Raw genomic sequence first — 12,864 nt, forward strand, 5'->3', positions numbered from 1 at the left:
TCACATTTCAAGACGGCTCGGCAGCTGTTGCTGCTTCTCTTTCATGCTGAGAGGCCGCATACATCCTCTTGACAGTTAAGATATTGACATTGATGCCGTTTTAGACGAGAGAATATTCTGATCACTGATTATGTGTGTGTATCTAATAGGTGAAATGTGAATACAAATAAAATGTATTCACTGAAATGTACAATTCTTCATTTATATCACTGGTTCATGGCATGCAGATTTTCCTTGTAGGTATATCCATTAGGGTAGGCTTTTTTTAATAACAATTTCCATATTAAAATGGAATGCATTTTGATAATATTTCAGGGTAAATATGTTATTTAATATATTGATTGAAATACCTGCCGCTTTATTTAGAATCTATCATTGAATTCCATTCTGTCACAGCTGTATTTTTTTTCTTGAAATCGTTCTGCCAGAAGCGATTTAAACAAAGGGTCCAAAACAAGCCAATACTTTATTAAACACAATATAAAATAATTTCTATCAGTAGAGAGATGCTTGAATCTGAGCCAATACTGTATTAAACACAATATAAAAGAGTTTCTATCAGTAACACAACACAGTGTGAAGTGTGATCAGTCATTGTGTGCGCCCTTTCACACACATCAATCAATAAAGAAATCAATACATGAGTGTTCTACCTTTTCCACTGGCTTGTTAAATATTAGCATGATTGAAATCATGAAAACGCACTCGTAGCAGTTCAAGGTACCTCTTGGAAAGGCCTGTGAAAGACAGTGAAGTAGATGTTGCATTTAGAAGAGGAAGAAGCTGTCAAAATGAGAACAATGACAAGAACAATGACAGGTCCATTACTTGTACAGCAGCAGCAACACATGGGAAGGTATAACACTAGGGTTAGGGGTAGGGCACTACATACCCTTTAATTCTCAATAGGATTGAAATAATGACACAAACAGAAGCATTATTGTCAGTTTAGACAGACACACAGAATAGACAGCAGTGATATACTGAGAGCTTTGACTGGGGGAAAAATAGAAGAAAACAGTAAAAGTGGCCGAACCCTATGAGGCCCCACTCGTGCTCACGGCTCAGATCTCATGTAACTGCCTGGGACAGGATTTGTATAAAGGAAAGTGCTTTGCATACCTGTGCCTGCATCACTGCTCTGCACAACAGCTAGAATAACTGCACTGCTCCATTGCTCAGGGGTTTTAAAGTTGACAGTTGAGCCCTTTCACAGTCACTGAGACACACAGAGAGCAGGGCTTCACTGGGGCTCCTCCTCTGGACACTGGCACTCTTTGCTCATGGTAAGAAATCATCATTCTTATTAATTTTTATTAATATCAGCGCTTCCTCAGCAAAGAGTGGAATACAGTTAATGGACGAGGCTGTTGACTCGGGGGGGTTGATGTTCTGTGTTTTTATTTTCAGAATCCAGAGGGCAGATTGTCCTGACTCAGAGTCCCACAGTGGAGTCTGTCTCTATAGGAGGGAGTGTCACTCTGAACTGCAGATCCAGTAGCTCTGGTTTTACCAGCAGTCTAGCCTGGTATGTGCAGAAAACCGGAGGAGCTCCTAAACTCCTCTTCTCTTCACTGAATAGCCGAGTCTCTGGAGCTCCAGCTCCATTCACTGACAGCAGCTCAAGAACAAACTTCATGCTGCCCATCAATGGAGTCCAGGTTCAAGAACCAGTTTAATTGAGGGAGCACACAATAAAGTAAAAGCAGGATTTGCCATAATGCCTCCAGCATCTCTAATTCCTCTTGGTTTACCCACAATATGCAAGTAACAATTACCCAGGAAAGAGCACTGTGCTTCTGAACTGCTAAACCCATGAGATTATAGAAACAATCAGGAACTTTCTCCTTTACTAAATATGCAATGCAGACGAAAGAGGAAATATAGGAATTCTCCCTTGCACTGTTAAGAGTTCTTTGCTGTCAATAAAGAGGCTTTGTGAGTGATTTCAGTGGTGGCAGTATGAAAAGCACACCCGTCATGTGAAACAAACCAGTCCAAAACGAGACATTGATGCTAATAGCTTTATTGCTGAAAAAGCTTTGCAGAAAGAGAGAGGCTTCTTCCCAGTTTCATGTAACAGCAGACAGTGTTGTTGTTTTTGTTTATACTGGTCAGCAGTTTGAGCATTTGTTGTCATGAATGCAAATAAAGAGATTTGATAATAATTGAAAGATGAAGAAAATCTCTATATAAACACAATGTTTTTGTCAGTGTGAACAACGCCTGTCACTACACTTTTGACATCACAGGGTGGAACTGGGAGAAGAAGGGAGTGTACTGGTCAAACCTGACTGGGTGGAGTGATTATGAGCTGGGGCAGATCAATCAAGCACGCTCTCTGAGGAATGGTTTCTTTATGTTCCCATGTGCAGCTGTGTTTCTATTCAAACACGTGAGAGCATGTGATCTCACTTAGAATCAGACACTACATGTTAAACAAGGACAACTTTCCATACAATGTAAAGTCCTGCTTCATAAGAGGTAGGGTATCAGCCAATAGAAAAATAATGTTGTCTCTATTATATATCCTTGAAGAGATTGACCAAATGCACAGCAGGGAGCAGCTGTTTGAATCAAACTGTGAATGTCCTGATAGAAATGAGTACAGGTGCTGTAGCTGAGTGTGGGGAGAGGGACCAGAACAGAAAGGGTGCAGCGATGCTACAAAAGCAGGTTGCTGGTATGTTTAAGCTTTGCTTGCAGGTCTGCTGACAGGTAAACTCCAGCACTGTGATCCCTGGGCGCTGCTGCTTCTCAGTAGTGCTGGCATCGTCTGCAGCGGTAGGTACGCCAGACTGAAACCAATTGAAGACATGATCAGCAACCTGGGCAGAAAAGCTATTGTTGTGATCCTTACACTACAGAGCATTGCACAGCTAGGGAATGAGATTGTGGGGTGGTAATGGTCAGCACTGTCTAATAATATAGACAATCAGTGTCACACTGAGCTGCAGAGTTGAACTCCCTCCCATGTGTAGATAGCATCCTCCACACTCTATGTATTGCACTCATTTGAATGAGCAATTTGAGAAAAGCTTTGTGTAATTCATGCATGCAATTTCACAATCCCAAAGGGTATGGAATCAACTGCTAGACTGTGGAGCCGCCACAACCTCGCAATACAATCCTATCAATAAAAGACATGCAAACCCTCTATTCTAGTTCAAACATGTTTCTGAGGTTTTATTCAGAGCAATCCTAGAGCAAAGCTCCTCTGTTTGGTCCCTGCTTTTAGATTTTGTTTCACTAAAATGACAAAAGTTTCACAGGAGATTGAGGTGAGTGGACCCTTCTTCTCAACTCAACGCCAACCCTGACATAATGAGCTCCCACAGAGACCAACTGTCCAAACACCATACAACAGCAACAACCCCAGTCATCAGATTGACTGTGATTATGAGTGGAGTTGGTTACTCTGGTGTAAGATCACACACATGTAATGAGATGAAGTAACATTTCTGGATTGCAGGATACAGGTTAGACTTTCCCTTTCCAATAAGTTACGAATGAACTCAAATCAATCAATAGTTTGAGACAATGCAGATGAAAGATGAATCATAAACTCATCTTGATATTTCCAATTGAAGGATTATGATGGACGTCATCTTTTATAAAACTTATTCCAACAATTCTGTGTCTCTCTTGGAGCTCCATCCATATTGGACCTGCTCAAGCACATGTTCTAAACTGATATGGAATGACACTTGGTTTTCTATTTCAGATTGTTCTACTATATCCCTCAGCCAATGTGTGCAGTAATAATAAGGCATACTCACAGCGATGGCAGTGGTACCCATGATGGTAGTAGAAATAGTAGTGATAGTGATGAGCTACACAAAAAAAGAAAAGAAAATTAGAAATAAAAGATTTTTAACACAGAGCTTCTTAAACCCACTGCCTTCCACACTGTAGCCCAGAACTCAAACCCCTGAGCTACTCAGGGACAGTGGCGCTTTGGTTAAAGAAGGGCTTGATACCAGGAGGTTCACATCCCGGCTCAGCCACTCCCACTGTGTGTGCTGACACGTCAAAAATGTACGACCCTGGGCTCATATTGATAAAGACTGCAGCATCATTTTTGTAGCACAGTACACCCCTATTCTCGATGTCCCTTTGTGATAAAAGTGACTGCTAAAGACTAATGAATGAAAAAGTATACCAATCCTATGCATGCACATGCCTTCCCACTATGGTCAGTATATCGTACTTGTCTCGGAAGGTTATGACGTAGTCGGTTGTGGTACACACACTGCAGACTCCATGCAGTTTAACCACTACCTTACACACTGCTGAGCAAGTCAAAACGTAAAACTGGGCTCCTATTGTAAGTGACTCTGCAGCAGCAGTTGTTGATGCACAGCACACCCCCTAGTCTCAAAGTCACTTTGGAGAAAAGCGACTGCTAAAAGACTCATTAATAAAAAAGAAATAAACTAGAATCCATTTACTTACCATAGTAGCATCTGTACCTTACTGGCAAAGATAAAAGTTATATATTGAGCTCAGTCCATTTGAAGTCACTGCAGTGGCTGCTTTATACAAGAATGGGGCCTCAGTAGTGTATTAGAGAGCTATAGATTTCAAAGGAGTGTATCTCTATTTGCACATTTCTATTATTGGCAAAATCCAGAGACAGTGCTCCTTCTTTATATCCTCTCCCACAGTATACAGAACACCTCACTATGAGCACTATTTACTGAGCTAGTAACTACACTTCCACACTGCTTATTAAGAGCACTAATTCACTGAGCTACTCAAACCCACTACCTTCCACACTGCAGCATCAGCTGCTAACCACTGAGCTGTTAAAACCCACTCTTATTAAGAGCACATTCATATGTGTTAGTACAAGTGCAATACCCACATTCTAGCACACTTGCAGCCCAGCACTAACCACTTCCCAGTCAAAACACTGTTTTCACACTTTTGCAGCCCAGCACTGTACCACTGAGCTAGTCAAATCCACTACATTCCACACTGCAGCCTCACACTTACCACTGAGCTAGTCAAAACCACTACACCACACTGCACACCACTGAGCTACTTCCACACTGCAGCCCAGCACTAACCACTGAGCTCTCACACACACTACCTTCCACACTGCAGCCCACAACTTAAAACTGAGCTACTCAAACCATTACCACCACACTGCAGCCCATGCTATAATCATTAAATCAAAATACACACACCACACTGCAGCCCAAACCCACTAACCACTCTAACCACTGACCACTAGACTCAAACCCATTACCTTCCACAAAGCAAAACAGCACTACAACTGAATTTCCACATGCAGCCCAACTCTAACCACTGAGCTATTCAAACCCAATCCTTCCACACTGCAGCCCAGCTGTTCACTCTAACCACTGAATTGAAAGAAAGTTACACTGATAAACAATGTGGCCCTTTTGAAATTTAATATTCCCACTTTGCTGGATAAAATTTGTAGAATCACATTTACTTAATAGTAGTTTCTGTACCTTCTGAGAAAGATAAAACTTATATATTGAGATCAGCTGAAGTCACTGCAGTGGCTGCTTTTACAAGAATGGGGCACTCAGTAGTGTATTAGAGAGCTATAGATTTCAAAGGAGTTTTCTCTATTTGTACATTTCTATTATTGGCAAAATCCACAGGGCTCCTTCTTTATATACCCTCCCACAATACTAAATACAGAATCAAATCACTATGTGAGTATGTATTAAATAAAGATGTCATTTCTTATTAAGAGCAGCTCATTCATACCATTATACAATAATACCCCGTTCCATATTGACAGCATCAGCTGCAGGAGGCCCCATTGTAAACATGTAACATTTCTTGTGAATCACACAGTACATGTGTATGTATTGCTTACTCTGTAAGTTGCCCGCTGTGTCCCTGTCTTGTAAGCTGAGCTAATCTGACTAATGGCCTGCTACCAATGTTAAACCAAAGCAAAAGTGTACCCACACTGGGAGAGCACTCTTGTAGCTTCATGACTCCTTACTTGTCTACAGACTCTTTGAGGCTTTTAGTCAGCTATGCATTCTAAACCAGCAATCCTCTTAAAATATCAGATTCACACTTACCATGAGCACAGATGCTATAATCTGTAAATGAAATAAACACACCCCATTAAATACAATTTAAAACACATAGACAATTCATTTCTACATGTTCATGTACCATCATTAAATAAAATACTTACAACAGAAAGCTGTTCCAAAGAGAAAGAAAAACAGAAACAGTGGTTATTGGATTTAATAGTTCACTTTATATTCATGTTTGTGTCACATTTACTGCAATGTTTTCTGTTCCTCTGAGAATATCACTTGACTTGGATAGCTGTTACAGGCTTAATGAAGACACCAAGGGGCACATTTCAAAGGGTTTTCTCCAGTCTGTCCAGAACTATGAAAACACTCCCTGGTAGAATATGTTGCAATACTAAAGTGTTTCTCAATGTCTTCAATCAATTGACCTGCAGCCTACAATCCCTGCAGTTCACCCAAACCGGGAGCCGCTCCAGAGAGACAGACACTTACTTCTGTAGTATCATTTGGACAGGGCATCCTTCTTCACTACCATGGACTGTGTCAGGACCACTTCAGAATCCACTTCAGAAGACAGAAAGCACGTGAAGATCATTAAACAAACAGTACTTTGCATCCCTTCTATTTAAACACTGACCATGTCGAGGAACTCTCCACATTTGGATTAGGATTTCAATGTACATGAAACAAGATTGATTAACAGTAAGGAGCTTCAGATTTCATTTTGTTAGAGTGTGTTCTGATGTTTTCACCTGAGTTCAGGAGCTGATCTTCAGTTCTAGTTGCCTGTCTTAGATATATGTACGTAATCCAGGCTGGATCAGTCAGAGTGTCTTTATAGAAGAGCCAGTGACTGGATCACACTTCCTTCTGCTTTCAATTCACTGCTATGCACTAGATGGTGATGGCACTTACTAACAGAAAGATATTTTAGTCTGCATTACATATGAAAAGAAGCACACAGACTTATGCACAAAAACATGATCACAAGACCCCCTGTCTCGCCCAGCTGCTGGCTACCTGTAAAGTTCAGGATTACTTTCAAAATTCTCCTGCTTGCCTACAAGGCCCTTCATCACACAGGTCCAGAGTATCTCTCCAACCTGCTGAGGGCTATGTCCCTGCCCGCAAGCTGAGGTCCTTTGACTCTGGCCTGCTTGTTATACCCAAGCAAAAGCGCCCCACACTGGGAGAGCGGCTCTTTTAGCTTCATGGCCCCGACTCTCTGGATCTCTCTCCCAGCTGTAGTGTGTGCGGCTCCCACAGTCGCTCACTTCAAATCAACTCTCTAGGCCCATTTGTTCTCTCTTGCTTTCAATGCTCTTTAAGATCTGATATCTGTTATTAGCTGTTGTCTAAATTTCTATTTCAGGTTTTTCACTGAATCTTATTCCCATCCTAGCCTTGATAAAAAGGTAAGGGAACAGGACAATCTTTCAGTCAAGTTATTATATCTCAGTTGGGCGATCCTTCTTACTGACATGTAAGGAGATTAATTAATACAATAAGTCTTATTAAAGGTGCTGCATCAACACATGTTAAATGCAAACATGAAATATTATCAAAGTGTATATCCCTCAATCTTTGTGTTTTCCTCTTTCGCTTCAGTGTAGACAGACAGACAGACAGACCGGCAGGCAGACAGACAGACAGACAGGCAGACATACAGACACACACTCAACAGAAGAAGCTATACGCCGTCTATACTCACTGTCCGCTCTTTTCTCCATCATATTGTCTCCTATCAGGTAAAACAAAAATAGGTTTATACAGTTAGACATGCATTAGGAAACAGATATGGTACTCTGTGTTAGTGCCAGTAGAGAAACAGCAGCTAGATGTGCTCAGATTCACTGGGGTTTGTGTTAGTGCCAGTAGAGAAACAGCAGCTAGATGTGCTCAGATTCACTGGGGTTTGTGTTAGTGCCAGTAGAGAAACAGCAGCTAGATGTGTTCAGATTCACTGGGGTTTGTGTTAGTGCCAGTAGAGAAACAGCAGCTAGATGTGTTCAGATTCACTGGGGTTTGTGTTAGTGCCAGTAGAGAAACAGCAGCTAGATGTGCTCAGATTCACTGGGGTTTGTGTTAGTGCCAGTAGAGAAACAGCAGCTAGATGTGCTCAGATTCACTGGGGTTTGTGTTAGCGCCAGTAGAGAAACAGCAGCTAGATGTGCTCAGATTCACTGGGGTTTGTGTTAGTGCCAGTAGAGAAACAGCAGCTAGATGTGCTCAGATTCACTGGGGTTTGTGTTAGTGCCAGTAGAGAAACAGCAGCTAGATGTGCTCAGATTCACTGGGGTTTGTGTTAGTGCCAGTAGAGAAACAGCAGCTAGATGTGTTCAGATTCACTGGGGTTTGTGTTAGTGCCAGTAGAGAAACAGCAGCTAGATGTGTTCAGATTCACTGGGGTTTGTGTTAGTGCCAGTAGAGAAACAGCAGCTAGATGTGTTCAGATTCACTGGGGTTTGTGTTAGTGCCAGTAGAGAAACAGCAGCTAGATGTGTTCAGATTCACTGGGGTTTGGCCTTAAGTCTTTCAGCTGTAATTCTACATGTTCTCCTCTTGAAGTTTTAATGTTGTGCCCACACACTACCCAGACGTGCTTTTCAAAGGACTCACCCAACTCCCGCTCTCATTTGAGTCCATCACTGTCCAGTTCAGCATCACTGTCGCCTGAATCCTCTGCCTCTGGAACAGGGAGAACAGAGTTTCATGAAGCAATGAAGGATTCCCTCGACTGCAGTGCACAACTTCATAGGACACAGAACACAGGCAGGCAGAGAGCTCCCCATTAAATTGCAATGCAGAGCTGCGAGGTTTAACCATGAGATTTGTGGATATACACTAGCCCTTGATGTTATGCATGATTAGTGATATTATTCAGGTTGAGTTTCTAAACACATTGTGTGCTCTGTCCAGGACTGTGCTTTTTTGTCATTGCTTAACTTAAATCCTGCAAATAAGAAACTTTCTTTCTTTCTTTCTTTCTTTCTTTCTTTCTTTCTTTCATTTTCTTTTAAATTATTTATGCATGATTAGTGATGATTAGTCAGGTTGAGTTTCTAAACAAATTATGTGGTCTGTCCAGGACATTTTTAATGCTTATTTCTTTGTTGCTGAGATCTGTAAACACAGGCTGTGGTTACATTTTTAATGAGAGCAGTCCTGTGTTGCTGAGATCTGTAAACACAGGCTGTGGTTACATTTTTAATGAGAGCAGTCCTGTGTTGCTGAGATCTGTAAACACAGGCTGTGGTTACATTTTTAATGAGAGCAGTCCTGTGTTGCTGAGATCTGTAAACACAGGCTGTGGTTACATTTTTAATGAGAGCAGTCCTGTGTTGCTGAGATCTGTAAACACAGGCTGTGGTTACATTTTTAATGAGAGCAGTCCTGTGTTGCTGAGATCTGTAAACACAGGCTGTGGTTACATTTTTAATGAGAGCAGTCCTGTGTTGCTGAGATCTGTAAACACAGGCTGTGGTTACATTTTTAATGAGAGCAGTCCTGTGTTGCTGAGATCTGTAAACACAGGCTGTGGTTACATTTTTAATGAGAGCAGTCCTGTGTTGCTGAGATCTGTAAACACAGGCTGTGGTTACATTTTTAATGAGAGCAGTCCTGTGTTGCTGAGATCTGTAAACACAGGCTGTGGTTACATTTTTAATGAGAGCAGTCCTGTGTTGCTGAGATCTGTAAACACAGGCTGTGGTTACATTTTTAATGAGAGCAGTCCTGTGTTGTATACAGAGCTATGAAAGGAATGACAGCATGGAATGGAGAATGCAAACGACCCTATTAGCAAAACTGGGATTTGCATCTGTTTAATAAGAAACAACAAGTTGATTTGGCTATTCACGTGGATAAACCACAGCTGCATTTTACAGTACCAGGGAATCCTTCTGGTCTGAATCAACCTCTTATTTCTTAGGGGTAAATAAGGAGTCCCCATGGTGGGAGGTGGTTGATGCAACACATGGGAGTTTTCAAGTTCACTAAATGCTGTGTCTTCTTCTAGTGGAGTACAGGCTCATCAAATCAAACCCCAAGACAAGTAGACAAACCTCTGCGTTGAGAATATAGGATTGAGTTCTGGAAGAATGGATCTTACCCAGTTCTCTCTTGCTGGCCTGGTAATCATCATCTCTCAGCTCTTCAGAGTCCTCAAGGAGGCTCCTTGCATCTGCACACAGAGGAAATGGAGGGGGGAAATCATTCTTTTAAATGGCAATGTACAAATTAAGAACAAAGAAGGATATTCTTATTGTAAGTTGAATATTCAATAGTGCAGCATTTAGGAAAAGCCTACAATCTCCACTATGTTATCCCAGCGGAACAGGGGCACCTAACTTCGTTTAAAAGTGTGGGGGGGGCAAAGATATTGAACTACCTAAATCCCCATCCTGACCCGAGATTCTTCCACCTGTGCTTGCTGAGGCACTGGCTCCTTTTCCCTGCTACTGGCTTGAGCTGCTTTTTAAAGTACTTCAGCAGGTTCATCTAGGCAGACATGAATAACGCTGGATTACCTGCTAGGCTGGTTTGTGGCATTATAACTATCTGAAATGTGTTATTGTTATGTCTTTAAGATTCTTCCACCTGTGCTTGCTGAGGCTAAACCCTTTGTTTCGCAGCTTATGGAAATAGCAGCAAACTGAAATAGCTTAAACAGATATACAGAACACAACGTGAAAGTAGCATGATTCACGATAGCTCACTCAACCATACTTATGACAAGGTCTGTCAAAAACACATACAACTGAACAGTGTTTTTAAAACCAGGCTAAATAAATGTGAAAAAATACATTCAAATCGACAGATTATAAAAAATGCAACAATATTCATTAAATCTTTTGCACATGGCATGAAAACTTTTTATGATGTTAAAATGGACATCCAGTGTTTTTTAATTGTAAACAATGAGCTATTTTATTTCTACATTTTCAGAATCATTTATGGACATAATATAACTTTATCGTAAATGTTTAATATTAAACTAAAGGGAGTTTAAATTATTAGCAAGTACACAAGTTTTGATATGAAAGCTTAACATTAATATCAGCAAAGAACAAAAGTTACACGTTTTTAATGAAAATAATTATTGTAGCCAACTTTTTCACTAAAGTTAAATCAGCTTATGTGATTTTGAAATGAAACTATTTGCTATAGTTACTTAATCTAAGTTAAAAGAAATAAAAGATTTTGGTGGAAATTGATCTTAAACTCATTTATAGCCCCACAGCAACAGTAGCCTGCTAACTTCTTATTTCATTTTTAATAACGGGCTCATATTCTCTCTCCCTTACCTTTTTTTTGTAGTAATAAAACCTTACCTTTTTTTTGTAGTAATAAAAAAAAATTGTTCTCTCTCATGAGCACCATTCCCACCATTCCCTTAATAAACAAGTTTTTTTTTGTAATTGTTAGCTTTCAATTTTTTTATTTTACTTTAAACCTTTAAAAACAAAACCAATGTCAAACACAATACATATATTATGAAGGAAAAAAAGGGAAAGGCCAAAATATATAGTCTGACCCCAATATTCAAAGTGCAGGGGCACGTGCCCCTTCTGACCCGTGGGTTAGGTGCCTATGCGATGGAAGGCTGTCTGCTATCTCCCTACCCTTCTGTTATTCTGTTGAAAGTCAGTCAATGCCATCTCTTCCCCCATTTATTTTAGGTTGAAGGCAATCAATGCAATCCCTCCCTCCCTCCCTCCCCACGTTACTCAGGATAAAGGCAGTCTTACCAGCCCCTGACAGAAGCCATGCTGTCAGGACCGAGAGGAGAATGGCTCTTGTAGTCCAGGGTTTCATCTTGACAAGGTGTTGATGCTGCTTTTCCACGCTTCAGCTGCTCTGGTCCCTCCACCCTGTTCTGTTTTATACCCTCTCCCATGCAAATGCACTCCTTCCCCACTGAAGCCTCATCAAGGACCCTTTCTTTCTTTACACTGTGATATTGTGTGATGCCCTCCTCTTCCAAATTTCCATACTTCACTTGAAAACTATTTCCTCTATAACCTATGATCCAAATCTATTGACACAGTATCAGTGATCTCCATTGTTCTCTTAAAACAGTGCAGGATCAGTGCTGGGGTCAGCAGGGTGCAGACAGGGAGCCCCATATACAGTATTAAAGGCAATAGAATGATTAGTTATCAGTTATGCAAAATGAAGCATTCTCTGGAATTTCATATCTACAGTACTGCAAACACTCGGCTCATAAACATGTTCATTATAGCAGGTGTTGTGGTTGAGCTGCTTCTTTCATTCTTTCACACCCATTGTGGAGTGCATATTTCTTATTGAAACATTTCACAATTGTATTACTGAGTCTCTTTTTAGTAGGAAAAATGTAGGATTGAAATACACAATGGGTGTGAAAGAAAGACCTTGGTGTTGTGATAGACTCATTTCTATCAGCAATGGAGAAGCAATCATAAAGGTGAAGATTAATCCCATGGCTTAAAGAAATGAACTGTGAAGAGGGTACTGGATTTGTTTAGCTTGAACAAAGAAGAGTTAGGCGGACTTGACTGAAGTCTTTAAAAACTTGAAAGGTGTTGACCAAGTTAACCCAAACTAATACCTCAAGCATAGCACTGACACCAGGGCCGGAGGACACTCCTGGAAATTAAGTGTGGATAGACACAGGACAGAGGGCAGGAAACACCTTCTCACAGAGTGTGGTGAGGGGATGGAATGGGTTACCATGTCATGTTGTTAGGACTGGGATCCTTTAAGACCAGACTTAACAGTTTTGAGATCAATCAGCTGCTGCACTGATGGGCTGAATGTCCTCCCTGGTTTGTGTTCTGAATTC

General features: G+C 40.9%; 2 long non-coding RNA genes across 2 annotated transcripts; both read right to left on the minus strand.

The window, feature by feature from the left end:
- Positions 1-2,010: 2,010 nt before the first annotated feature.
- Positions 2,011-8,906, minus strand: LOC121310409. Its single transcript, XR_005948794.1, has 8 exons — positions 8,658-8,906; positions 7,750-7,779; positions 6,531-6,602; positions 6,194-6,202; positions 6,075-6,095; positions 4,456-4,476; positions 3,780-3,833; positions 2,011-2,798 (listed from the first exon to the last, which is right to left on the minus strand). It is a non-coding gene; the product is annotated as an uncharacterized LOC121310409 (long non-coding RNA).
- An 812-nt stretch (positions 8,907-9,718) lies between these two features.
- On the minus strand, positions 9,719-11,907 carry LOC121310408. Its single transcript, XR_005948793.1, has 3 exons — positions 11,789-11,907; positions 10,150-10,221; positions 9,719-9,731 (listed from the first exon to the last, which is right to left on the minus strand). It is a non-coding gene; the product is annotated as an uncharacterized LOC121310408 (long non-coding RNA).
- Positions 11,908-12,864: the final 957 nt, after the last annotated feature.

Source organism: Polyodon spathula, unplaced genomic scaffold (genome assembly GCF_017654505.1).
Source record: "Polyodon spathula isolate WHYD16114869_AA unplaced genomic scaffold, ASM1765450v1 scaffolds_2089, whole genome shotgun sequence".
In the NCBI taxonomy this organism is placed as follows: Eukaryota; Metazoa; Chordata; class Actinopteri; order Acipenseriformes; family Polyodontidae; genus Polyodon; species Polyodon spathula.